This window comes from Boleophthalmus pectinirostris, unplaced genomic scaffold, assembly GCF_026225935.1.
Source record: "Boleophthalmus pectinirostris isolate CB_2022bp ecotype Guang Dong unplaced genomic scaffold, ASM2622593v1 HiC_scaffold_23, whole genome shotgun sequence".
Taxonomy (NCBI): Eukaryota; Metazoa; Chordata; class Actinopteri; order Gobiiformes; family Gobiidae; genus Boleophthalmus; species Boleophthalmus pectinirostris.
The window spans coordinates 16,352,434-16,365,235 of NW_026571207.1; the positions used below are offsets into that span (position 1 = coordinate 16,352,434).

General features: G+C 39.5%; 1 long non-coding RNA gene across 1 annotated transcript in view; it reads left to right on the plus strand.

Moving 5' to 3' along the window:
* The window catches only part of LOC129410645 (uncharacterized), a 134,732-nt gene extending 127,901 nt beyond the window's left edge, over positions 1–6,831 (plus strand). The window contains exons 2-3 of the long non-coding RNA XR_008632957.1: positions 2,447–2,546; positions 5,835–6,831. This is a non-coding gene — a long non-coding RNA (uncharacterized LOC129410645). The remainder of the gene's footprint in view (positions 1–2,446; positions 2,547–5,834) is intronic.
* The last annotated feature ends 5,971 nt before the right edge of the window (positions 6,832–12,802 follow it).

Here is a 12,802-nt window from a genome sequence, read left to right on the forward strand (position 1 = left end):
GTAGGATGACTATACAGCAATTCACCTAAGGGCACCTGTGTGCACAAGTGGCTTCTTCACTTTGTATCAACACAGTTCCGCACGTTGCATAATTGTCCAAGGCCAGAGTACATCTTTTCTATTCCCTTTTCCACCTACATGTAAATAAGCTTTATTACTTCACCTTCAGAGTTCCACTGAAAGGGTAGGAGTACTGTCTATTGACTATCTGAATAGTCTTCAGGTTGGAGCTTAGACAAAGGTAGACTTATGTTGAGTCAACTTTTATGTTGTTTTTTGTAACATTCTACTTGAATAACTCAGCTTTTTAAATAATCAGTACACTAAAAGCATTTTCTCTGATCATGTGTCTGTGAAGAGGGTGCAAGAGCTTTTCCTGTTGGCACACAGAAGAGTACTCTCTGTGCTGAAGGACTATGGCTGAGTTCAAAAACAAGTTCTAACGTAAACATTTGAAATATAATATAATATTATAATAAATTGCAATAAACAAATTAATATTAAAGCATTAGTCTTTTCCAGACGTACAAAATCACTTTACAATTGTTTGTGTCATTTAGTGGTAGTAAGCTGTTATTGTAGCCACAACTGCCCTGAGGTAGACTGATCTGTGATCTGCCAATCTGTGTCATTAGCCCTCTACTCACCACTCACTCAGTCACTCCCCCCCCACCAAGACCTGACAAGAAAGAGAAATGGTCACTTCCAAAACAATGAACCTAATCACTGTTTACCTAAAAAGGCTAAATATGATTTGATTTCACATGCCATGCTAATAAATTGAAGTTTAAACATCATATCATAATAGCCATTAACATTCCTCTTAACGGTAATGAAATAATTTTATTTTGAACCCTTCATACAGTAAATAAATGAAGGTTGGCTGTGACTTGGCAAACCCCCGACTGTTGGAACACCTCTCCTCCTTCACTTACCTCCACGCTGTGAGGCAGCTCTGGCACTGCTGTACAGAACTGCAGCCAAAACCTACTGTCTTCTTACAAGGTGCTCCCAGTCTGCAGCCGTGTATAACTTTAAACAGAATGTGATAAAACCAGGCCCTGGGCTCCTCTCCGCCTCCCCACTCTCCGCCTTATCATGCTTGCAGCTTGTGTGTGCTCAGATTGTTTTCCTGTTGAACTTCTTAAATGTGTGTCTCCTCCATTGAGTCTCTAAATTAGATTGACCCCAAACACTCTCCACCCACTGGGAGGCCACGAGATAACTCTCATATTACCAGCGTAATTATTTGTATGCCATGATAGGCCAATTAATGTCTTAACATGTAGATAGTTGAGCTTTATAATGGATCCTTATACAGCACGTAGTAAGATTACGCTATCATCTTGTACCAGGCTCTGAATTGTCTCAGCGTAGCTCTCACTTTTCATGCAGTGTACAAAAAAGAGGATGGAGAAGGGTTTTGGTAGGGGAATGAATACCTAGTAATCCGCCTAAATTCCCTTAGGATCAGTAGATGCAGTTGAAGTAGGCAGCGCCCACCTTTGCTTTTCCAAGTCGAGAGTACTTTGTGAATGAGATAATATTCAAATCGGCTCGGGCAAAGCATGTCACATACTCAGCTTTATGAATAATGTGTGAGAGAAAATCAGATTTGTGAAGTTGTACCGGCGTATGGGAACAGTCATCCACCCAACACACAGCTTAAAACGCAATGGTCAATGATCCTGACGTATTTCTCTTAACTCTGCCTCATTATATGCTTCTGTAGGTTCATTATTTATGCAGCTTACTAACTCGCGCAGGAATAGTTAAAGCATTTCTTGAGTCCCTGGTCCCATGTGCTCGATCCCATAGGCGTCCATTCGCGCTGTAATCAAAAGAAATGTGCAGCATTAGCACATTCACTTAGGGCATGTTAATCTATGACTGTTTTTGCAGCAGAGAACCACTTACAAGAGAGGGGAACTAAGCAGCACGCAGAGAAGTAGGAAAAATATGACTACATTTTCTGGTAGAGCTGTCAATGTTTACCACTTTTTTAAATTGAAAAAAGTAGGTGTCTTGAGTTTTGTACCAGGCTATGACTTTTAATTAAGGTGAATACGTTTGTTCGGGGGAATAGTTTGCCTAAGTGTCAAGATGTTCTGCATAGGAATTAGCTCTTTGGTAACCTTTCCTTCCTCATACGGAACAAATTATTAAAACTACCAAAGTTCAGAAGAAATGGCAAGTTTTTATTAGGGCTAAAATGAAACTTGTTTTTGGCAGGAAAGCAATAAAAACGTGAGCCAGCGTGTGGTCGTAGGGTTTATGAAATTTTATAAACAAGTGATCATTACAGAGACACAGGACATCAGGGACTTGTGCAGGGATATTGGAAAAGACTGGAATGATGAAAATGATGTTTTATTTGCTAAGTTTATTCTGAGAGACCGTTTTTTGCTAAATGTGTAAAAAATTGCTGCTGTTTGCTTTGTTCCAGATACCCTCCCTTTTGAACGCTTAGGGCTTGATGAGTTGTAAACCCTGGTCTTCCATGATCGTTGTGGGACTAACCATTTAAGCAACAGAACTGTTGACAGGTATGGTAAATATATTGATTGACCTTATTCCCATGGCACCTGTCAGTAATGGAACAAAAGATCTATACACACAATTATAACGCTATTTATGCACTTCTGAAGATATACTGTGGTTAACTTTCAAGGCACACTTCAAAGGTAATAATAATACCTGACAGCATAAAGAATCATTTTGGCAAAACTCGCAATGTCAAAACTTTGATTGGACCATTTATCGTGAATAACATTTTACAAATTAAGTACACATTCAAATAAACAGTAGGGAAATTTGCTACTTCGAAAGTCAATCACAGTTTGTTTTGGGTTGTTATGTGGTAATACTTGCTCAGTAACACTTTATAACAACTACACCTCATTGCCCTTAATAAAGTATGAAAAAAGACTTAATTCACCATGAACAAATAGTTTATTAAGAACAAGTCAAGCTTAGTAACTACTGATTTAATATTCTAATAAATATTCTAATCCTAACCCTAACGCTAACTTTAATTAAATGGTCACTGAATAATTCTTCATTACAGCATTCATATTATGCTGTTTTCTGATCTATCTTATAATGATGTCTTGTTGTTTCCTCATCCAAAACATACCTTGAGTTGTGTTTTGTTTCACTCACACATGTTTAACAGACACATGCCGTGCATTTAGTTTGTCTCTGAAACAGAAAACACTCTGTTCCACCTTGTGATGTCATGTGGTAATACACCAAGTGCTCCACTCTGTTTTAAACATGCACCCTCTCTATAATCATTGGGATCATTTCAGCCCTGGAATTGCTAATCATTGAAAAGACAGTTGTATCAGGTGTAGCCCATGTCTGCAGTGCTCCCAATCATGGCCTGATCTTTGATGTATGTGATCTGTCGGACCCTCTCCACACTACCTCCCTCCCCTACGACTAATGTATCAAAGACTGAAAAATCTTTAGCTCCAGATAAATGAACAAATCACCCTGAGTACATTTTCTTCTCTCACAAACATCTTTCAGGGTACGTATAGCAAGGTGTGCAGTTTCTTTAGGAGCTCTGTAAATGTAAAATATTGCCCTACGAACTGCGAGTGCCCTGGCTGCTTTGCATGGCTGCACTCTCTATTTCCGCTCATGTCAGAATGGATGTCTAGCCTGGAGTAAGACCAAGAGCAATCCTGCTTATCAACACTCGAAAAATGCAGAAAGCCAATTTTATATTATGTTCTGGCTCTCAAAAATGCTTCTCAGACCTGTTTTTCTTTTTAAATGAATTTGTTGAGAGGTGAAATGTTGTGGCTCATGTGTATGGAATTTATGAAAGTGTTTACTCTACATATACAGGTTTGCCAATGTGAGCCAAGAGAGTTAGAGCTGTGCCAGGATGCAAGATGACCCAGAATAATAGTGGAGACAGAAAACTTTCTCCTTACCCACACTCACTTCCTGTACAGCTTGTGAATCTAAATACATTTGTATTCATGCAGCTCAGACATAGTCAAGACTGTGCTACTTATTCGGATGTCTTGACAATCTGTTCTTACAATGATCCTGATATAGGAAAGAGAACATACAGTAGTTGTGTCAATGGACAATAACTCTTTTGATTAAAGGTCCTATGTTACACATAATTGAATCTTGTGAGCTTTAATTCACATTAGAATGTTGAAATCTTGTTACCTTCTCAAAAACATGCCTTGAGTTGTTTGTTTCATTCATACAAGTTTTTGGCAACCCTTTATTATTAGTCTGTCTATATCTCAAGCTCAAAATGCTTTGTTCCACCTTGTGATGTTATGAAGCAGCAGTTTTCATGTTAACAGCTACCTTTTATCTTTGGTTCAGTAGCGACAGGCAATCACAGGTCTTAAATAATCCAAATGATTCTAGTGAAGGTGCATGGAGTGAAGCACTTCCTGTTTTACCACATCACATCACAAGGTGGGGCAGAGTGTTTTCTGTCTGAGAGAGGTTTGTGATGAGGATAATATAATTAAACTAAAGTTGTTCATCTACATTAGACAAAACAGTAATATTATGTACTTTTAAATGGACATGTTTTGAGGGTCACTGCCGCCTTTATCTGCATCTGAACTGTAAATGTTTTGAACCAACAGCATTGCTCTTCAAATGCTGAATACAGGCTAAACCAGTTATAATTACTCAGTGCAATATAGCTATAGATACTCAGTGTGAAGAGGACACCCAGACAATTCACAGCCATGTGCCAGGGCTCCTGACAAATCAGGATGGAGCCTGTCAATGAAAATGAGACATTTCCCTAGAGATAATATGGTACTGTGATATATTGTATTTAATGTAGGCTGTTGCTGGGTTAAAACAGATGGAGGGGCAGCTAAAATGAATATTTATAAGATGCAGATTTTGTCTGTAATATAGGGAGCTCTTTGCCAAATGAGCAGGTTCAACATTTGTGAATTTACTATTGACAATACTAAATAAAACAATTCATACATTTTAGGCAAAGGACACCCCCCACTTAGAATTTGTAAACCACCACCTCATACATTACATTTTCTGACTTTTTCCTTAGACATTTGTAGCAAGGTGTTATGAAACACCCCCATAGCTCTTGAAAATGAGTCACAAATCATGTGTCTGGACAATGTAACCGAGCGTGTCTTCCCTGACGTGATGAGGGCTCAGCGCAGCCCAGAATCCTGCACAAAGTGTCTCCGTCTGTCACGCGCCGTCCACAAACCCATGAGTGCCATGTCTGTAACCTTGGCCAAAAGGCTCAGCTGGGCTTTGTGCTGCGAAATGGACTGCTGCTGGAGCCTGCCAAAAAGCCCTCAAAGTCATTTCTCCCAACTGTAGTCTTGGGGATTCGTGTTAATCCACCGTACCCATCATCTATAAATAAGTGGCACACTTGGAGAGAGAGAGAGGGAGAGAGAGAAAGAGAGAGAGAGGGGGCAGTTGTGGAGAGTGGACACTTACAAGGCCTATCATTCTTCATTTCCACTCGGCTGGCCAAGGCAAATTGGAGAGCAGTAGGAGCAGGTACGGAGAAGGCAATTCACTATGTCAAAGGTGGTTAAAAACAGTTCACTTGCTAAATCCATTACTTTTTTATGGCAAATAAAAACAACTGTAACTTATGAGTGGCAATGAGGTGTGTATTTGTGTTTACAAGACAAGACAATGCGATTTTTGCTTTTACAGACAAAATTTGCCTCATAATCAATCACATCCAATTCCCTCTACAACTTTGTGACTGTGGGAAAATGAAGGAGTTTATCCTAGAATTAAAATCTACTTGGTTTCTTAAAGTAAGATACACTTTGTTGTTCCCATAGGAACATTTTGCCTTCTGCATTTGACCCAGTCTTCAATGCTGCTGGTCAGACCTATCAGGAGCCTGGGGACCCATCTCTTCATCTGTTGAGCTATTCTTGGTCAGGATTACCTAAGCCTGACGACCCAACGTGGGGAAACAACAGCCTGTCAACCACTGGGCCATCAAGCTGTGGAAGGGTTGTGAATTAAGTCAGCAGCTTTCAGGATGCCACTCTCACTCGATTTAATAATCTTTCCACAAAAAATATCGTGTTATTTTCCCATAACTTCCCCAACAAATTAAATGCATTTGTTTTAATTAATAATGCCCACTCAAATGTTTTTGTTGACTCAAAGCTGCCAAGGGCTGTTTTGCGCCCACCTCTTAACAGTCATACTCCAGAGCTATCACAGACTTGATATTTGTTTAATAAATTACCATGGGGGTTTGGCGATTACAGAGCCTAATTCTCTTTGTGGCACTAATTGCCAAATAGTTAATTAAAATGCGGTGTGATCGGGCTGCACAGCATCCCAAGGGATCCAGCACTGCTCATATCATAAACTCTTGATTGCTAATGTGAAACCGCAATACGCACCATCTCATCTTTCTAATGTAATGAGCTCCCAGAATTACACTTTATGTCATCTTCTGTTACTCAGACTTTTTCTAGGTTTTCATCAATAACTCTATTAAAACAAGAAAGGCGGAGTGGTTTAATTAAGTAATGGGAAACAAGTTAAGACTAAGGATTCAGGAAAATATGGGGACAAACAATAACCTGACAAGAGCACCTGTTCATTTTCTATTACTAATACTGAATGATTGGAAGCGTGTTTGAATTAAAAAATATAATTATTACAACTACAATACTTTTATAAGCACTCTGCAGCTTGTAAACTGCCATGAAAGCCTGTTCTATTTTTGTTGATGGGGAATAGTTTAAATGTAACAATTGAAAAATAAAATGCAGAAGTCATTGCAAGTTATTATCAAAAGAATGTGGTGACTGAAATGGAGAGACTGTGAAAAAGCATATTTGCGAATTTACTTTGCAAGTTATTTCCCTCATATTTTGTAAATGACACCCAAATGCACTGCAACCAGAAGGCAAAAATATGCCATTTTGGTAATGGCACCTCAGTAAAACAGTAAACAGGTGTGGGGCCATGTTGTTATTGCTGTCCCCACAGAAAATTACACATACAAGTAATAGAAAGCTTTCTGTTAGCATGCCCTGAGGAGTCACAGGTTTCTCAATACAATTTTATAACTTCATAACAAAAGTGAGCTGATCTCACTCCCCAGGCAAAGTATACAGAACAGTGGTCAATGGGCCATTTGACGCCCAGACTGCTGATGCCTTGGGTTACTTTCAAAATAAATGATAGGCTTGGGGTTTGTTGAAGAAGTTATTTTACTACAAATTGCAAATTTTAATGACACACAGTTTAGAAGTAAATTATATCTAATGCTAAATTTTTTCTCAGTCTAGAGCATCTACAGCATGTTTTTCAAATATTTCCTGATGCTAGGAGCACTATGTTACATAACTGTTTCTGGTGGTGAGTTTGTCTGCTTGTCTACATGGAGATATGTTTGCATTGCCTATAATGTTCCATGGTATTAACCTATTTAACATTTGCCTATCTTGCATTTTATCAAGTGCATGTGTTTTTTGCTCAACTATTCCTGGAAAAACATGCATCACACATTTTACAATTTACAAGGTTATTTCTCCACAGATGTGACTGGTATCTCCATGGAGACTAGTGGTTGTGAACACTCCACTAGAAAAGTTACATGAAGTTTAAACTATGGTGCATGCATTAAATGCAGGTGGGTGCATAAATGACAAGAAGAAATGTCTCAAACTTGAGTAGTGGGACATCCAATCATGCCTGAATGATAGAACTAGCCCCGCCCCCAAGAGATCCTGAAATCTGCTGAAATCCTGTGAGACAGACAGGTGGAAGAGATGATGCGCCGAGGAAGGTGCTAGTTTGAGTTTGAACAGTTATTTTGTGCTTTATGCACACATTCTATTCATGGAAAACACACGAAGAAATGCAGATGATGCAACTTTTAAGTTAAAGGCGACTGATCTGGCTGTCGAAGAAAGAAATAGAGCTGCTGCACGTGAGCTCGACATCAATGAGTCGATGGTGAGACGTTGGCCATGGCAGCGTGTACTGACTCAACGACAAAAGCTTTCAGAGGCAATAAAAGCAGATGGCATGAACTTGAAAACGTTCTTGAAGACATGGACACTGGTGGCTTATAGACTGGTGCAGCCTCTTTTTTTTTTCAAATTTTGTTGATGCGGCTTATATTCAAGTGTGCTTAATAGTCTGGAAATTACAATAATTCTTAACCTATAAGATGATGCAAAAAGATTGTTTTCCAAATCTTGTCCTATCCTAATTTTCTGCTGCTGCTACATAATGAATGCTATAAATTGGACTGAAACTTGCTTTCTTCTGCTTGCTTGCTTGCTTGCTTCCATTATCACACTGCTCTGAATGAACTATGAGGTCTTCTAGTAGTAAACACCATGAAGGAGAGACAAACATTTTCAGTCTTTATGTTTCATGAAGCCCTTGCAGCCCTTCCCAATGCTTCTACTCACATGTGATCTCTCTCTCTCTCTCTCTCTCTCCCTCTCTTGTGATGGGGAATGCCACGGGTGTCAAAGCAATCAGGGGAGCTCCCAGGCACACAGTCCTCACACCACTACTCCAACCTCCTGATCCAACCTGACATTGGGAGGTGAACACAGCTTCCCTCAATACCTCTTTCTATTCCCAATTATCTACTTCGCTTAAAAAAAACCTGACACTATCTAGCGCTCAAAATATGCCCTTGTATCCTTCGGCAGAGACTATTATTTCTATGAAGGCCAGTGTGAGGTTAGTAATGGCAAACGTTTTAGCTTTGACATAATGTAACGATGAATATAGCGCTGTAGCCCATAGCTCTTGGTGGCATCTCTCGGAGGAGCCCTGCTGATGTAAGGAACTGGTGGGGGTCCATGGTTCAAGAGTGTCAGCGGTGACTGCATGATCACTTGTGTGTGCTGCTTTAATGGTGCGGCCCGTGTTCAGCTAATAGCCCATGTTCAGTTGCCTCACCCCCCTCCCCGCCCCTCTCCTAAGGGACTGAACAAATGGACCATGTATTAGAAAGGAAGCCCTACAGTCCAGTCCCCGCCTTCCCTCGACCCCCGACACGTCTAATTCGGCACATCCACCGGTCCGGGGGCTTTTACTGCCCTCTGCTTTCCGCCTCATTGCCTGATCCATGGTACAATGTTTTACAGTAAATGTTGTCATGCATGAAGCCCATAAACAAAATTATATGACTAAGTACATTAAAGCTGCAGTATGTTACACACTGAAAAAACTGTAAAATCACTTGCAAATAAACCAGTGTTAAATGGCATCAGTTGTAAGTCTTTCCTACATTTATTCAACTGCAGATCTTTTTAGATCTGACCTGTAACTTGGCCTACTGGGCTTGGCTCATCCTGGCTTGGCTTGTCTTGTCTCCAGGGAGAAGGGTAAGTTTAATGCTATTTAGTGGAAGATTCACTCAAAGCAATAACATCTCCCTAGTGACAAAAGGCATGTGCGGACCCTCCACCAGAAAAGTTGCAAGGTGTACCTTTAAAGATCTTATATTATGCACTATATTGACTCTTGTGAGCTTTAAGTCATGTTACAATGTTGTTCCCTCATAAAAAAAAATACATAGTTGTGTTTTGTTTCATTTCATTCTCACATTTTTGAGTAATGCTTTCTTATTAATCTGTCTACATCTCCAAAGCTCAAAATGCTCTGTTCCACCATGTGATGTCTTAAAGCAGTAGTTTCCAAGTTAATAGCTACCTTTTGTTCAGGAGAGATAGCCACTTCCAGAGCTGAAATCATTCAATTTTAAGAAAGGCATGCAGGAATTAAAAACACAATGAAGCACTTCCAGTATTAGGCTACCACATGATGTCACAAAGTAGAACAGGGTGTTTTCTCCGAGAGAAGAATACCGCCTAAATAAGCAGGATTTGTGTGTTAAACATGTGAATGAAATAAAACACAACACTATAACACACTACATTATAACATAGATCAGAAAATAGCTCAATATGGGCCCTTTACACAAGTTTCCATTTATAAACCAAGAGAATCAACTGCTGTTACCAGCCTGTCATTTTATCCAACATGACAAATAATGTTTCCTTGTGCTTGCTTTCTCTGCATAAAAGATCAATACAGACATACATATGGAGCGGCGTGAAGTTGTTATATGGACACACATGCCTGGTTCCTGGAGCTGTACTGCCAATAGATTACGCACATGCTAAAACATATTTATGTATCATAATAAATAGCTGTAGCGTTTGCCTGCGGGAGTCAAAGACCTGTAATGGCTTTTCTATTGTATACCCAAAATGACTCATTCACTTTATTTATGGATTTCTGATTTGGTACATTACATTGTAGAGAATGCATTTTAACTTGCATTGATGTTGCTGCCTGCCATTTTAAGCATCCCAACGTGTAACCACTGCATATAGTTATAGGTTTTTTGACAGCAGCAAAGTGAGATTAGTGAAGGTAGCCCAGGCTGTAATGATAACAGTCTGTGTGTCTCAATTGACTGACTGACTGTTCACATGCTTCTGTTGTCTGTCATTACGCCAGTCCGATGCGCAATAGACAACAGGCTTATTGTAGTTTGCAGTGTCATGTTTAATGCGTGCACAGTTCACTCATCTGATGCTTGAGTTTTTCAGACAAGTGAAGAGCGGAGAGAGGCGCGGGGCAGACCAAAACCAAATCAAGAGCAATGAGGGGAAAGAAATCAAGGAATGAAGTTAGAAAAAGATTGTCGGGGAAAAAACAGAAAGAGCGTCGCAACGGAACAGAACGCAATGCACTGTAAAATGAAGTTTGGTCATGTACGAGATGGGTAAGAACAATACAAGATGGAGAATCACAACTCCAGGGAAAGGACTCAAATTATTATTTGTTTGACAAATGTTTTTACCTAGCAATATTGAAGAAAACACTGTGTTAATGAAAGAAAGAGATTTGATTTGTTTCTAGTTTTGTTTAAAGCTGCACTAACATTTCTTGGGGAATCCTGCCTGCTTCTCTTCATGGAGATGCATTTAGTTTCTTGGAATGTTGCACAGTATGGCATTAAACTTAATCACCATGAAAATGAGGCCAGCCTACAGGTCAGATCTGTAGAGAGGCGAGCTTGCTCACAGGAAGAATGCATGTTTTTCTAGGTGTTTTTAGCAATAACATAAACAAAATGTCTACAAGTATCTACTTTCAGTTTGCTCTTATTCGTCTGGATGAATTAAAGGACAAAACTTAAAGGTGAACTTGCACAACTTTTCTTCTGGAGGATCCACCACCTGCTCATCTCCATGGAAATGTTATTGCTTGGCCTGGAATGTACTATAGTGTGACCATAAACGTATCCATCTAGCATTTATCAATACAGGTGTTTCTATTGCTCAAAAAATACATTAATTTCTTCTGTGAATAAGAGCGACACTCCACAGATCTGAATTGTAATGTAGCCTAGAGCTAGAACCTGCTTGTCTCCCTTGTTGATAGCAGGTGGCGGACCCTTCACTAGAAATGTGACACCGTGCACTTTTAACAACAATGTACCAGCTAGTTCTTTTCTGAAAACAACAGCGCATTTTTCAAGGTAAGCTGTAGCCTCACGCTGCAAAAAAGCCAAGTCAACAATCCCTGTGGAATGCATTAGAGACTCATCAACGTAACTGGACCTAAAAAAACGCCTTCGCTCAGCCCTTTTTGATATGTTCGCCCTTCCCTCGTGGCAAACCCCCTCTCATTAAACACACTGAGAGGGGTTCAAGTGAAGAGCAGGTGACTGGCAGTTTTTAGTATCCTCAGGGGGCAACGAGGTGTGTATTTATTGATCTCCTTGGACGATTATTAAAATGAATCACAATTAAATGTTGAAATGTTAGTACAGTAATTATGCATGCGAAAATGATAACTTTCCACTTCCTTCATTGTATTTTTTTTCTCATATGCTTTGACAGTTCTTCAGAAAGTTGTCATATATGGTCTAAATATTAAGTACCAATTTATATATATATATATATATAAATAAAATATTATATATGCGCCATCTGTTTCTAAATCTAATATTAAAAGTAGGACTCAAAGTTCGGTGGAAAAGTATAACCTTGTTGGCTCAAGTGAAGTCGGTGGCATATGGCACCTGCCCCGTATGAAACAATCATCTTTAGCCTAAGGGGAGTAAAAGGGCAAAATCATAATGTGTATTTAACTCACAGAAGGTCATCGCATTTGAAGCTGAGGTCACTTCCTGAGCATGCCCTGTGGCGCTTCCCCTGACTTTACCATTACTCATTTTGCCTTTTATTTCCAATCTCCAAATGGTTTTCCAGCCACCATCATTTTTCTTTTCCATTTGGATACTGGTCTCTTTCCCTATAGCCCAGCAACAGAGATAAGTTGTGGATCTTGGTCCGAGACTCTTGGAGGACATGGTCAGCCTGATAAGCTTAATCCAATGGCAAAACATTCCCACCCCCACACACAAATAACATATCCACATGAGTACAAATGCAACCATAGCAATGGTATACATCTTTATGACACCCATCTTTGAAGCAGAAAATAGTCCCACATCGCAGCGATCCTTTAAAACCACAAGCTGATGTGTCTCAAAGTGCGCACATGGGAGATTTCTGAAATTGATAGTTTTTACAACATACACTTTTACAACAGTGCAACATAGAATTTTGAGAATTATTATACCAGAATTGGCTGCGGCTATAGGCTTGCATATTATACTCAATATTGTTTACTCTTGGAAATGGGGAAATGGATTCTGCTACAATTCCAATACTGAAAACATGTATTCCAGAGTGACAAATTTGGAGAATGAAAAATATATAGATCTATTGTT